The sequence below is a fragment of the Neofelis nebulosa genome, chromosome 15 (genome assembly GCF_028018385.1).
Source record: "Neofelis nebulosa isolate mNeoNeb1 chromosome 15, mNeoNeb1.pri, whole genome shotgun sequence".
NCBI classification, from domain to species: domain Eukaryota; kingdom Metazoa; phylum Chordata; class Mammalia; order Carnivora; family Felidae; genus Neofelis; species Neofelis nebulosa.
Genome location: NC_080796.1, coordinates 15251084 through 15266439, shown reverse-complemented (window position 1 = coordinate 15266439; position 15356 = coordinate 15251084). Strand labels below are relative to the sequence as shown.

The following is a 15356-nucleotide window of genomic DNA, read 5'->3' as shown; positions in this document are numbered from 1 at the left end:
TATATAGCACTTTAAACTTTTAAAAGTATTCTCACTTGTATCACCCCCCGGCCTATATTATGGATATCCAATACTACCAACAATTCTTCTAATGACATGGATCACTATTACATGATGTCATCGGGGAACATTAAGGCATCTAGAACCGTTTATGCTGTGTTAAGTGAGTGCTAAACAACCACTCATGCTGCTACTACAGTCCTGAGATCATCTGGACTGCTCTAGCTTCTACAGCTCTATATTCAATGTTCTAGATATGGACTATGAAGATGTTTATTTGACAATGAAAATATTACAGTTTCCCAGAAGGCTGAGAAATGTTTGGAACATAATACTTTGATACTCATTCTCCTTTTATAGCAGCCAACAATTTCTTCCAATAAATGGTTAATAAAATTTGGTCAACAGAATTATTATTGCATTTATACAGGGACAACATGAAGTTTGGCTAACTTAAATTCTAGAAAATATGAAACACTATAAAATAATTTTTTAGTCCATCAACAAGTTAGATTTATTGATCTGTTTTGTATCTTCCTATACAATTTTGTTATGGATTTATTTCTGCTTTTTAGACAAGTAAATGGTTCTTTAATTCTAGAATTCTTGCAATAGTTCCAGGACTGTATAGATCTATCTTTATTTCTAGCCATCAATCCTGGGAGCTTTGATTCTCCAGCCAATACTGAGTCACTAAGCTGCTGGCTGTGGTGCAGATAAGCATAGGAATCCTGTCCCTCCCCTCTACCCTCCCATGCTTATAAAAGCTAATATAAAAATAATTATATTTTCATAATATAAAAATAATATAATATAATTATATTATAAAATATATAAAAACATGTATTTTATATATAATATAAACATAATTGTTAAATTTTATCTGTGACAGTGCCCCTTTTAGTTGTCATCTATCATCTTGTAAACACTTCAATTGGTAACTTACTTCTGGCCTGTCTCTGTTTTGTTCTTGTCGATAATAAAGAACAACTGCCAATCATCCTCTTTGCCATGTTCTTGGACGACTGTTATTAAGTGTCCCAGGCATCTTATCCATACTATGAATTAAGTCCTTCCCTGCACAGAATTTATTTTTCTACAAAGGAGCATTTTTTCATCAATTATATGTGTGTGTGTGTGTGTGTGTGTGTGTGTGTGTATAATGTCTATATCCTTTTAGCTCAAAGCCAAGAACTTTTCAAAGCCTGTGCTGCTTACAGCTATATACCCACATATTCTTTGACTCTTGCTGAAACTCAGGAGCTAGAGTGGTGTTGTAAGAAGAACAAAACCTTTGGAGGCACTCACTAATTTTTGTTACTTAAACAATGTGTGCCCCTCCCACCTTACAGAGTTGTTATAAGAATCAAACAAGAATATGTGTAAAGAAGTTGGAATAGTGTCCTGTGTATAGGAGACATTCAGTATATGGTAGCTGTTGTGCCTTCAATATTTACACATGAATTCATGTTACCTGAATCCAAATCACTGCTAGGAAATCCACTTGCATAAATTTGTGTTCAAGTAGGCTGAGTGAGAGAAACTGGCAGTCCTAAATAGCATCCTAAGTAGCCACTTACATATTATTTTGTGTATGTGTGGATTACTTATAAAATTGAAATAGTAAGAGAATCTATAAGGATTGCTGGCTCATAATAACGTGCAGGTGCTTATAGACTTGTTCATATTCTGAGTCCCTGGACTCTCCTGTCAGGTAGCACAGGTCAGAGCAACCCATTACATCTGTTTTCATATTTCAAAGTCAGATGGTGCACCTATAATGTTATAACCATCTTTATTTGTTATTTTCCCAGCAGTCTATGGCTGAGGAAAACATGATTAGCACTACTTTCCAGAAAGAGAAATGAATTATGGCACATGAGAAGGTTTGCAGGGAGTAGATTCAGGAAAGGAAAACTGAGATGCCCAGAAAGATAAATAGAAAAAGCCTTCTGAACTCTAATCATAGGACTGAGTGTGACTAAAGAAACAACAAAACCAGTGGGGTGCTAAAGTACTCATCAGGATTAAAAAAAATATGGTGAAAGTAACATAGCGAAGCTGCAGGAAGAAAATCAGAAGCAAACAAACGTAAGCACATTCTGACCTTCCTGCACCCACTGGATACTGATTCCGAGAGATCATCCATTTCTGGAGGGGTAGGTACATGTCTGGAGGTTTTCCTCACGTAGCACTACCATGCATAGTCAGATGGTAACAAGTCATGTGCTTTGTCACAGGACCACCAGAGAACGTAGCTCCAGGACCCGAAAAATACTCAGAGGAAAAATCAGGGAGTTGGGGTGGATTGTCTGTTTTCTTTCAAACTTTTAAACTTGGCACTTAGCATATCAAGAGTGATTAAGAGCTATTGAGCCAATATTTGCTGAATGAGTAAATAAGCAAATTTACGAATCACGACATATCAAAAATATGAACAACGTAGTGCTGCATGAAAAAAGACAACACTAGCTATTTTGTGTTGTGATGATGAGCACCTTGTTCAGCTCTTCCAGGATAATGCAGATGTTCATAGTCTCATTTCATGATACTTTTGTAAGCTTTTGAGGTGAGGCTGTGGTAGGTATTTCAACTACAGGAAAAGGTAATCATGAGCTTAACGGCATAAATGCCACTAAGAGATCTGAGAGTGGGCATGGTGTAGCGTTGTCAAGGTTGAACTGTTTCTTGCTAGTGATTAACATGGAGCTGCACTTCCCCATGGTCCTTCTGCTTCTGAATCTCAGCACAGACTTAACCTAATAAGAATCCAGAGGACGGCTGACAGTCTTGGAACAAAGTGTTGAAAGAGTTTAATGAGTAATCCATCAAGATGGCCCTCCAATAATGACACACCAGATGGCTCCACATTACGCTTCTCGGCAAAATAATCACTAATTAATCTTGTACGTGTGTTATTTGCGTCACCCACACAGCTAAATAAAGTTCAACAACAAACCTACCATAAAATTCCAGTTTATTTTTCTTTCGGATAGTCAAGCCATGAACAAACTGAGAGATAAAAATCCATCTCCAAACCACAGTTACGATGGGAACAGCCTAGTGTAGCTTTGTTAAGCCTGATCTATTCATTGCATTACTACACTCCAAACCCTGACTCAACAGGATTATCAAAATTCTTTAAAAGCAAAGAGAATTCTGCATAACATAATTTACTTTTGAATCACAAGGACTTGAGAAAGTTAATAGGATGAAAAACATATTATAAAATAGGCTTGTGTTGTTCGGTGCTAGATTTCTGTACATAGAAATATACATAGATTTCTATACTTACAACATATTTTCAAAACTCAGTAATATTTTCCTTATCCAGAGGCCCAACCCCTGGAAGTCCCAGCTCCTCCCAAATGCAGTCCATAATTGTGAAGTGACAGAAAAATGTCTCTGAATCAAGAAAATAATAATAAAATAATCTTGCTAAATCATGTTTTTATTTCTATCATATATTATTCATTTTTATTTTCTGTGTAATACTTAAGAATGGTATTGTTTCAGCAGCAGCACACAGCGTACTTGAGGTAGTAAATGTGATTAGTATGTGGGGAGAAATATTTTGGAAGGAAATCCACTCAAAATAGAAAAAAATGACAGCTGATGATATGATCTTAGGGAGAAAAAAAGCTAAAAAGCAGACAGAGGTTAGTTGCTAAATTATCAAATAACAGGCATTCATCAAGCTGATTCTGAGTCATAAAGATTTTGTTGAACTTCTTACTCTCTGTGTAAGGAGACAGGGGAGTGGTCATTTTGGAAACACTTCAAAGTATTATAATTTTTTTAGAGTTGGCATTTCAAAAGGTGAAGTTAGTCATGTGGAAAAATCAAATAGGTAGCACATTGTATCCTCTCACGAGGTCAGATAAAAGTGAACTATTACTATGTTTAGGAATTTGTGAGGTAAGTCCACATTCTCAATAGTTCTATGGTTACTGAAAGAAGTAGGTATTTGGGGCGCCTGGGTGGCGCAGTCGGTTAAGCGTCCGACTTCAGCCAGGTCACGATCTCGCGGTCCGTGAGTTCGAGCCCCGCGTCAGGCTCTGGGCTGATGGCTCGGAGCCTGGAGCCTGTTTCCGATTCTGTGTCTCCCTCTCTCTCTGCCCCTCCCCCGTTCATGCTCTGTCTCTCTCTGTCCCAAAAATAAATAAAAAACGTTGAAAAAAAAAATTAAAAAAAAAAAAAGAAGTAGGTATTTGAGATTTCATTGATTTTTTCTTAAAGCATCATTTCCACATAGAAAAATCTTGTGCTGCTTGCTTTTTAACAATCATAATCAGAAAGTAGAAGTGGATAATATGGTGATATAGAATAGATAAGATAAAATAGATTCTGTTTGGAAGAAATAAAAACAGAGGCATAGTTTAGATCAACCGTGAGGAATGCACTAGGTAATTAAGTACATAATATTCCCAAATAAAGGAGCAGAGTAGAGGCGAAGCAGCCAGGGCATGCAAACCTGCTGCCTGGGTTCAAATCCTGACTCCCTCACTTGCTGGCTGTGTGACTTGGCAACAGACTGGCATTTTCTGGGCTTCAGTGCACTCATTGCAAAATGAGGATAATAAAATATTTACATCCAAGTTTTGTTGTGAGGATAAACGGAGATAATATGTGCAATGTGCTTAAAATAAGGTCCGCCATGTAAAAGGCATTCTAAAACTTGAGTTATTATCAGTTAGTTGATACTTAAGAAAGGATACATCGAGTAGCACTTAGTCTAGTGCTAAAACAATGAGGAAACTGGTAGCTGGTGTTGATCTAAGCCTCCAGGGCATGTTAAACACTTACAATTCAACATCTTTAAAGTCCTCCAGGTGATCAAACTGGAGTCTTTTGTGTGTAGACGATGAATCTGCTCTAGAATATACCTCTACTTTCTCCTAGACAGCAAAGAACACTACCAGGATCCCAAAGATTTGGTGTCATAGTTATAAAGAAAGATTTCCAGAGGTAATATACCCTGCACACTGGGTTTACAGTCCAACACCTGACAACGCCAGGGATCATCGAGAAAGCCCCTGGCTTAGGAGAGAGGTGGGCAGGACTGACTGACCAGGACATGCTGAGCTGACACTGCTGAGAAATACTGGTGACAGGGGAATCACAGTGACAGCAGCCAGAACACAGATGAATTCTTAGGAAACCATAATATTTTCTCAGGATTCCAAAACAACCCATTAAGAAAAAAACAATTGGCATTGAGAGTAACACAATCATAAATCAGTGGCCCTTATCAGAGACAGAGTAGAACAGTCAAGTTGCCTAATATCAGCAGGTATTAAGAAATTATTGAAATATTAAGAGCAATGCTAATTTATTTTATTTTATCTTAAGTTTACTTATTTATTTAGAGAGAGAGGGAGAAAAAGAGAGAACATAAGTGGGGAAGGGGCAGAGAGAGGATCCCAGTGCAAAGCCTGCCTTGGAACTTGAACTCACAAACTGCAAGATCATGACCTGAGCTGAAGTCAAAAGTCAGATGCTTAATCGACCGAGCCACCTAAGGTGCCCCGGCTGAAATTTTTTTTTAAGAGGGACCTATGTAATACTGGTGTGGAGAACTGGTTTAAGGTCTATGTTATATAATAACTACATGATATCAAGATGTTTATTTCACAAATACAGTATATCCCTCTGTATAACTGGTAGTTCCATCATTGTACAAAATGGACTACATTTCAACAAGACTTTATTATATTTATATGTATTATAGGTGCATAGAATGGTAATTCATATAAGAGAAAATCACTTTGAGTTTATCCAAGAACCGTGTAAGGAAACTGTAATAGTCACAAAAGCCAAGGCAATAATAAGTTATTCTGGAAAGCAACATTCCCTCTAAAATTCAGCATACTGGAATGCCTGGGTGGCTCAGTGGGTTGAGCATCAACTCCTGATATCAGCTCAGGTCATGATCCCAGGGTTGTGGGATCGAGCTCCATGTTGCTTCTGTGCTGAGCATGGAGCCTGCTCAATATTCATTCATTCTCTCTCTCTCTCTCTCTCTCTCTCTCTCTCTCTCTCTCTCTCCCTCTCCCTCTCCCTCTCCCTCTCCCCCCCTTTCCCCATGTGTGCTCTCTCTAAAAAATAAAAATAAAACAAATAAATAAAATAAAATAAATAAAATAAAATAAAATTCAGCATACATTCTGTAAAATTTCCACCAGTAAGCCTGGCTGAATGAGCTGAAAGGAGGGGGGGGGGATGCAGTGAGTTAATTTATTAGACAGGGGGTTTCCCCAGCATGTGTTGGTTCACATCAGCAACAGTACATGCTACTGAACAAGCACACATGCGTATCAAGGAGAAACATGCTCAACTGCAGGTCGTGGGGTTGAATTTGAATCCCAGTTTAGTTCTGTGACTGCATATCCTGAGTAAGTCATCTTGTTTCTCTGGACCTTAGAGTCAGCATCCATAAATGCAGGGCTGGATTGCCACATTCTTTCCAACTTGGATTCTCTGGCATTCAACCAAGCTTCACCTGGAAGTTGTGGCAAAAATGCTGCCACCCTTATTTTGCCTCTTTGTGTCAAAGGGAAATTGATTTTTCTTCTTCTGCAAATAATCCTTCCGTGTCTATGGCCAATTCTCCAAAAAAAAAAAAGAAAAAAGTACAGTATAAAGTATACTACCTGAATTGAATTTCAGTTGCTTAAAACTCAGTCCTCATGATGACCTAGGGCTGCTACAGTAAAGAATTTTGTGTGTCCAGAGCAAATATCACACTTATTTCAAACAAATAGGAACTGGATTGATGAGTATTTTATATTTATATATTTTTCTGAAGCTAGTTGTAAAAATGCAGGCATGATATGGGAATAACCAGGAATTCACCCCATGTAACAAAATGACCTGGATGCATTTGGTTTGAAAATCAAATGTCACTCCTAAAGAATAAGCAACATAGTCTTCTGATAATACCTAATAGTATCTCTTTTTTTTTTTTTTTTTAAATCACTATTCACTAATGTATTTAAATCATGATGAAGTATAAGACTTAGCATCCAAGATCCATAGCCTTGGTCATAGAAAAAGGCACAGTTACTATGAAATTTCTAAACAAAGCCAGATGTAATTTCCTTTAATACTATTTTGCAGAAACCAGTGCTTCTACTGGAGGAGCAGTTTGGGGCATCAGAACTAATGTCTGAAACTCTCTAGATTACCTTTACCACCTGCTGTTCTCTTTTTAAAATAAAAATCCCAGTTGGCATAAACACATGCAACTTATCAGTTTCATTTTCTCATGTTTGTGTCTTTATGCTGGGTTTTGTGTGTGTTGGAAACCAGTTAACCTGGAAATAAGCAATGTCTGGGAATTCCTGATTTTTAATACACAATACATGCCATGGTTCTACTCAATAGAGATGGTCCCTTGCAAGGAACAAAGTTTGGAAATGAGAAGGTGTAAGTTTGTTAAATGAGATGCAATCATTAAAATAACTGCTCTTTTTTCCATTTAAAAACAGCACAACCATCCATCAATAATCTGACTTTAATTTTAAATATCAAAAAGTTATGACATTTCACAGAAGTGAGAATGAGGCAGACTCACAAACCAGAATGAAGAAATACAGATTAAAGGATCCTAATTAAAGGATTAACACCCCCTAAAAAATTACTTTTGTACAATAAGCCAAAATTTAAACACCAGATGTTTTTAAATTAAAATCCAATCTAAAAATATGGTTTCATAAGATGTGTAGACAACTCTACTGCCAAAATTCAAATCAAGATACTCTAGATGCTATATAGATGAGAACAATAAGACATGACTGATCCTCGGTGGGTTTGTAATATTTGTGGACCACCCTTCTGCATTTGCACCTGCCGGAGAGTGCACAGCACTTTATGAGGCAGTAGTTAGAGCACAGACTTTGAGGAACATTGTGTGGCTGTGCTGCATATTAGAAATCCTCTGGTTTTGGATTTGAATTTTTAAAACTTTCACTATCATGAACAATCTTGTGATAAACATTCTGGTGACATACCTCCTGCTTGACTTCTCCCCTGAATAACTATATCGTATCCAAGAGCCTGTGTGACATCTCCACTTGAATATTGTATAGGCCCCTTGCGTTTATCATTGCAAAACCAAACTGCTGACTTTCATCTCACACCTGCTTTTTTTCAGTCTTTCCCATATCAGCAAATGTCAGTGATATTCATTTAACTTCTCAAGCCAAAACACTTGAATTGTTTTCGATGTCTGTCTTTCTTTCACTTTTCACATCCAGTCCAGGAGCATATTCTGATGATTGTTCCTTGTGAACCCAGAATCTACCCACCTCCACCACCCCCAGCCCAAGCTTGTATCATCTCTTGATGAGATCTCATTCAGAGAGGAGATGACATTCAGATTAGTTTCCCTTCATGCCCTGCTCTTTGCCACAGTGATCATTTTAAAATGTAAACCCAGCAATTCCATTTATAGGTATTTATCTGAAGAAAACAAAAAACACTATTTCAAATAGACACATGCACCCCTATGTTCATAGTAGCAGTATTTACAATAGCCAAGATATGGAAGCAACCCAACTGTCTATCAATAGATAAATGGATAAAGAAGATGTGATCACACACACACACACTCACACACACACACACAGGAATATTAATCAGACACAAAAAAAGAATGAGATCCTGCCAATTGTGATAACACAGGTGGGCCTAGAGGATATTATACTAAGTGAAATAATTCAGATTGAGGAAGATAAATACTGGATAATTTCACTTATGTGTGTAATCTAAAAAAAATGAACAAACAAATCAAAACACAGACTCATATATACAGAGAACAAATTGGATGATTACTAGAGAGGAGGGGGTTGGGGGCTAAACAGAGTTGGTTAAGGGAATTAAGAAGTACAGTCTTCCATCAGAATTACAAAAGTATGGCCAACTAATCTTTGACAAAGCAGGAAAGAATGTCCAGTGGAAAAAAGACAGTCTCTTTAACAAATGGTGCTGGGAGAACTGGATAGCAACATGCAGAAGAATGAAACTAGACCACTTTCTTACACCATTCACAAAAATAAACTCAAAATGGATAAAGGACCTGAATGTGAGACAGGAAACCATCAAAACCCTAGAGGAGAAAGCAGGAAAAAACTTCTCTGACCTCAGCCACAGCAATTTCTTACTTGACACATCTCCAAAGGCAAGGGAATTAAAAGCAAAAATGAAGTATTGGGACCTCATGAAGATAAAAAACTTCTGCACTGCAAAGAAAACAATAAAAAAAACTAAAAGGCAACCAACAGAATGGAAAAAGATATTTGCAAATGACATTTCAGACAAAGGGCTAGTATCCAAAATCTGTAAAGAACTCACCAAAGTCCACATCCAAAAAACAAATAAATTCCAGTGAAGAAATGGGCAGAAAACATGAATAGGCACTTCTCTAAAGAAGACAGAAGGCACATGAAAAGATGCTCAACATCACTCCTTATCAGGGAAATACAAATCAAAACCACACTGAGATATCACCTCATGCCAGTCAGAGTGTTTAAAATGAACAAATCAGGAGACTATAGATGCTGGAGAGGATGTGGAGAAATGGGAACCCTCTTGCACTGTTGGTGGGAATGCAAACTGATGCAGTAACTCTGGAAAACAGTGTGGAGGTTCCTCAAAAAATTAAAAATAGATCTACCCTATGATGCAGCAATAGCACTGCTAGGAATTTACCCAAGGGATACAGGAGTGCTGATGCATAGGGGCACTTGTACCCAATGTTTATGGCAGCACTCTCAACAATAGCCAAATTATGGAAAGAGCCTAAATGTCCATCAACTGACGAATGGATAAAGAAGATGAAGTTTATATATACAATGGAATACTACTTGGCAATGAGAAAGAATGAAATCTGGCCATTTGTAGCAACGTGGATGGAACTAGAGAGTGTTATGCAAAGTGAAATAAGTCAGGAAGAGAAAGACAGATACCATGTGTCTTCACTCTTATGTGGATCCTGAGAAATTTAATAGAAGACCATGGGGGAGGGGAAGGAACAAAAGTTAGAGAGGGAGAGAGCCAAACCATAAGAGACTGAAAAACTGAGAATAAACTGAGGGTTGATGGGGGGTGGGGGGGGGGAGGGTTGGTGATGGGCATTGAGGAGGGCACCTGTTGGGATGAGCACTGGGTGTTGTATGGAAACCAATTTGACAATAAATTTCACATTAAAAAAAGAAGTACAATCTTCTAGTTATAAAATGAATAATGACACAGGGATATAGTGTACAGCATAGGAAATATAGTCAGTAATATTGTAACAACTTTGTGTGGTGACAGATGGTAACCTGACTGACTGTTGAGAACTGTCTAATGTATATAAATATTGAATCACTGTGTGATACACCTGAAACTAATACAATATTGTAGGTCCATTATTCTTCAATAATAAAATATAAATAAGATCCTGTAATTCTTAGTACACTCTTCCAACAAGTCCTCATATTTCTCAGAACAGAGCTCAAATTCCTCGACTTGGCCTTAGAAAATCCTACCTGATCTGGCCACCAGTTACTTATCAGTCTTCTATTATTCACTCCTTCACAGATCCTGCCGTAGAGCATAGACCTCCTTGCTGTACCTCAGACATACCAGGCATGTGCCTGCCATGAGGCTTTGCACTCTCCGCCTGGAATGCCAACACTCTTTGTCCAAAGAGTTGGACATCACACTTCATTCCTTCAGTTGATCTCTGGCCAAGGCCACGACATCAGTGATTACATACCTGACTGCACAGTATAAAACAGGATTCACTCTCTACACATTTTTTTTACTTTGTCTTCTCTTCATAGCACTCACCACCACTTACCATATTACACATGTATCTATTTATTATTAATCTTCCAATGAACATGCAAGCTCCATGTGAATGGGAACTCTTTTTTTCTTTTTGGTTGTTTTTAATTTGTTTGTTTACTTTTTTGGTTTGCTATCTTATCAGCACCTAAATTGTCTGTAATATTACAAGCAACTAAAAAAAATCTATCAGCAAAAATGGACACAAGAATCCTATATTATTTCATAGAATGAATTCTTAGAAATAATACAGTCAAAAGTTACAGACATTTTTAAAGCACTGCTAAATATTGCAAACTTAATTTCTAAAAGTGTATATAATTTAAATTCTCACCAGGAGGTTATAACTGTATTGGTATCCCTGTAAACTTATGAACCATTTTGCATTAGGATTCATTTCCTCATTCCCCATTTGCTGGAATAAATGTCCTGCTTTAATTTGAATTAATTTGTGTTGTGATACATTATACTGAATTTTAGCTAAAAAAAAAAAAGAAAAAGAAAACACCCCAGTCTTAATATATCTAGCATGAGTGAAAGAAAAATACATACAAAGTTTTCAGTGAAGGCTTTGAGAAAGGCTGGTTAGACCAGGCATGGAAGGGTATTAGACCCATGGGAAGAGTAAAGTCTTCAACTTCTCTCCAATCCTCCTAAAAATGCTTTCCTTTCTAATTCTTCATTTTTGATTTCTTTCCCTAGGATTTATCTTACTTACCTACTTAATTACATTATAAAACCTTTTATACTTCCTTTAATTTTTTCTCCATTATTGATTCATACCAGGCTTTAGCAATTTACTCCATGAGTCTTCATTTCTTCATCTATCCATTCATCTACCCAACCATCCATCCATCCATCCTTCCACTCATTCATCCATCTTGCTATTCATCTAACATATAATTATTCACTTTATGCTTGGTTTCATTCCATGGATACAAAAGTGAATATAACATGCTCTCTGTTTATATCTTCAAAACACACAATGCAGTAGAATATGCTTTAAGAAAGCAGGTAATGACTCTGGCTTCAAATGAGACATGATAAAGAGCTTAGAAGTTGTCACTCCCATCCTTACAACAAGGAAAAGCTGAACAAGCTGAAAATCAACTTTTCCTGGAGCAATCAGAAAACTGAGGTTGTAGGACAAACCTCTACCTGAAAATCTGCAGGGACAGGCTCATTCAGAGACATAGCCCAGATTTACTTACTTGGAGAATCAATTCATCCTTTCTTTCCATTAGTGATAAACCTAACAAAATATATACAGGATCAGTGTGTAAAAAACAGGAAAACACTGACAGAAGAAATAAAATACAGTATATTTCATGGATTGCAACACTAAGGTGCCATTTTGTTTCAATTTGATCTACAGATTCATTGCAATACCAATCAAAATCCCAGCAAGCTATTTTGTAGACACTGATAGAATCATTCTAGAGTTCAGATGGAAAGGCAAAAGACTCAGAATAAGCACCATAATACTGGAGAATAAAAACAAAGTTGGAAGAGTCACACTATATGACTTCAAGATTTACCTTAAAGCTATAGTAATAAAGAAAGTATGGTATTGGTTAAAGAATAGAAAAATAGATGACCAGGGGTGCCTGGGTGGTTCAGTTGGTTAAACGTCCGACTTCAGCTCAGGTCATGATTTCATGGTTGGTGAGTTTAAGCCCCATGTCGGGCTCTGTGCTGACAGCTCAGAGCCTGGAGCCTGCTTCAGATTCTGTGTCTCCCTCTCTCTACTCCTCCTCAGCTTGCACTCTGTCTCTCTGTCTTTCTCAAAAATAAATAAACATTTAAAAAAAGAAAAGAAAAATAGATGACCAGAACAGAATACAAAGCCCAGAAATAGACCCATACAAATATAGTCAATTGATCTTAGACAAAGATGTAAGGGTTATTAAAAAAAAAAAAAAAGGGTAGTCTTTTCTGGGAATTATTTGTGGTTTCACACAACTAATTGTTATGTAAAAAAAAAAAAAAAAAAAGCAAAAAAAAAAAAAGCCCCAATGAGCTTAGATACAGACACTTACATTATCACAGATGATGTAAGGTTCACTGTAAAGTGATGCCCCATTGCCCCACCCTTCATACTTTTCTTTGGAAAGAAGTTATGAAATGTAGCCCAAATTTAAGGAGTGAGGAGTTACCCTCCATCTCATTAAGGGTAAAATGTATACATAAATTATTTGTAATTTTTGGCAATGGACCTTTGTTTTTATCCTTTATTTATTATTTGTTTATTTATTTATTCATTCATTCATTCATTCATTCATTCATTCTCTATCAGTATGAACCTATGGATGCATTTTTAAAAAAATATTTTACAATATAATCCAGTGGTACTTTATTTTGTTGCAAAAATTGTTCCATCTCTGGTCACTGGGAACTCTTTCAGTTGGCTCCCATGTCCCCTTGGCATACCTCCATCATTATGGGTACCCTTAAATACATATTACTAACTGAAAGAAGCCCGCTTAAAAGGATTATAGACTGTATGACTCCATTTATATGGCATTATAGAAAAGGCAAAGCAAGAGAGATGGTAAACAGATCAATGGTTGCCTAATGTGATGAAAATGACATTTTATATCTGGTTTTCCTGCCCCAAACCTATAATCCCAGTTTAATAATGCAAAAAAAAAAAAAAAATCAAACATATTCCAATCCAGGGACAGTTTATAAAATACCTGACCATTACTCAAGACTGTCAAGGTCATAAAAAACAGGAGAGTCTGAGAAACTCTCACAGTTTAGAGATGGTTACCAAGACATGACAACTAAATGTAATGTTGTAACTTAGATGGGATCCCAGGACAGAAGAAGGACATTAGGTAAAAAGAAAGACAATCTGAATAAATTATGGACTTAAGTTAATAATGTATCAATATCGGTTTCTTCGTTGTGACAAATGTATCATACTAACATAAGACATCAATAACAAAGGAACTGGGGTGGGAGAAATTGCAGAGAGCAATCAATGAAATTGTATTCAATAGCATGGAAGAGTTGAAGTTGTTTTCAAGAACTCAGAATAAAGATAAATGAAAGATGCATTGGTCACATCCCCAAAGGGCTTCCTGCCTGGCTGTCTTCTGATCTATGTTCCACAATATTGTCCTTTGATCTTCTAAAGAACAAACTCTAACTTTGTATTTGTTCTAAGGATCAAATATAATGCAACTAAAGTTATTTAACATAGTCTCTGGAACAGAGTAGAAACAAACAAATGTGGCTATCATTTTGTTGCTTTCCAACTTAAATCTATTCAAAGTTACCAACACCTCCCCATCACCCAACTCAGTCCTTAATGATGTCCTTGGGGGCAAGTTTCATCCCTGCTCTACAAAGAAGTTGTTTCTGATAACTTATCCTGCCCAAGCCCTGCCTTTGCATTATATTCACTCATTCTTTCAGTCAAACTAGATGGTCTGGAGCAGGCTGGTTTTCTCTTCTGTGCCTTTACTCTAGTATTTATTATATCCAGAAAAGCCCCCTGGCTTATCTTCACCGGGTGAAATTCTATGCAATCCCCAGGGTCCACTCAAATACAGCCTTCCCTCATGAAGTCTTTTCTAAACCCGCCAGGAGTGCACCCTCCCACCAATGAGCTCCCAATGCTTGATATCTTTTATTGTAACTAATTGTGTTCTGGTATTAGTCTTTCATATTATTTCACAAAGATCCTGAAGGATAGGTTATCTGCTTAAACTCTTTTTATTTCCCTGGCCAAGCACTCTACACCTGTTACATGTGGAATTTATCAATTGTGTTGAAAATAAAGAAAGGAAAAATGACTTTAACTTTAAAAAATATTTACTTTTGAGTATTTCTTTGATACCTATAATAAATTCCCACTTTGATAATAGATACAATTAAAGCTTACAATTCAGGGGCTGATATATTACTTTTAAAAGACAAAGTTGGACGAGCCTATGTGGCTCAGTTGGTTAAGTGTCCAACTCCCGATTTTGGCTCAGGTCATGATCTAACAGTTTGTGAGACTGGGCTCCACATCAGGCTCTGCGCTGAGGGCATCAAGCTTGCTTGGGATTCTGTCTCCCTTCTCAATGCCCCTACTCCACTTGTTCTCTCTCTCTCTCTCTTTCTCTCTCTCTCTCCCTCTTCCTCTCAAAATAATAAATTAATAAACATTTAAAAGACCAAATTAAGAGTTAATGTCTTGATTGAAGCCTCACATCTAATAGTTGCTGTAAGAATAACAAGAAGAAAATATGTAATTTGTATGAAAGGATTATTAAATTTATTATTTTGTACCTATAAATTGCAGTGTTTACTATAATAAAACTTGAGAATTTATTAAATTTTGAAAATAACAGAGGATAGAAAAACTTCAAATGTCATCATCTCAATTTTTAATTAACACATGGCGCAAACACAAAAATTATTTCAACTCAATCAATCCACATTTTACATCCAAGTACATGCTTACATACATTTGGATAGAAAACAGCTAAAACCCAATTTACTTTTCTTCCAGAAATCTTTGAGCCCAA

The 15356-nt window shown here is 36.7% G+C and overlaps 1 protein-coding gene across 9 annotated transcripts in view; it reads right to left on the bottom strand.

Moving 5' to 3' along the window:
* Window positions 1-15356, bottom strand: part of RGS7 (regulator of G protein signaling 7) — a 516651-nt gene that overhangs the window by 136148 nt on the left and 365147 nt on the right. The window lies entirely within an intron of this gene.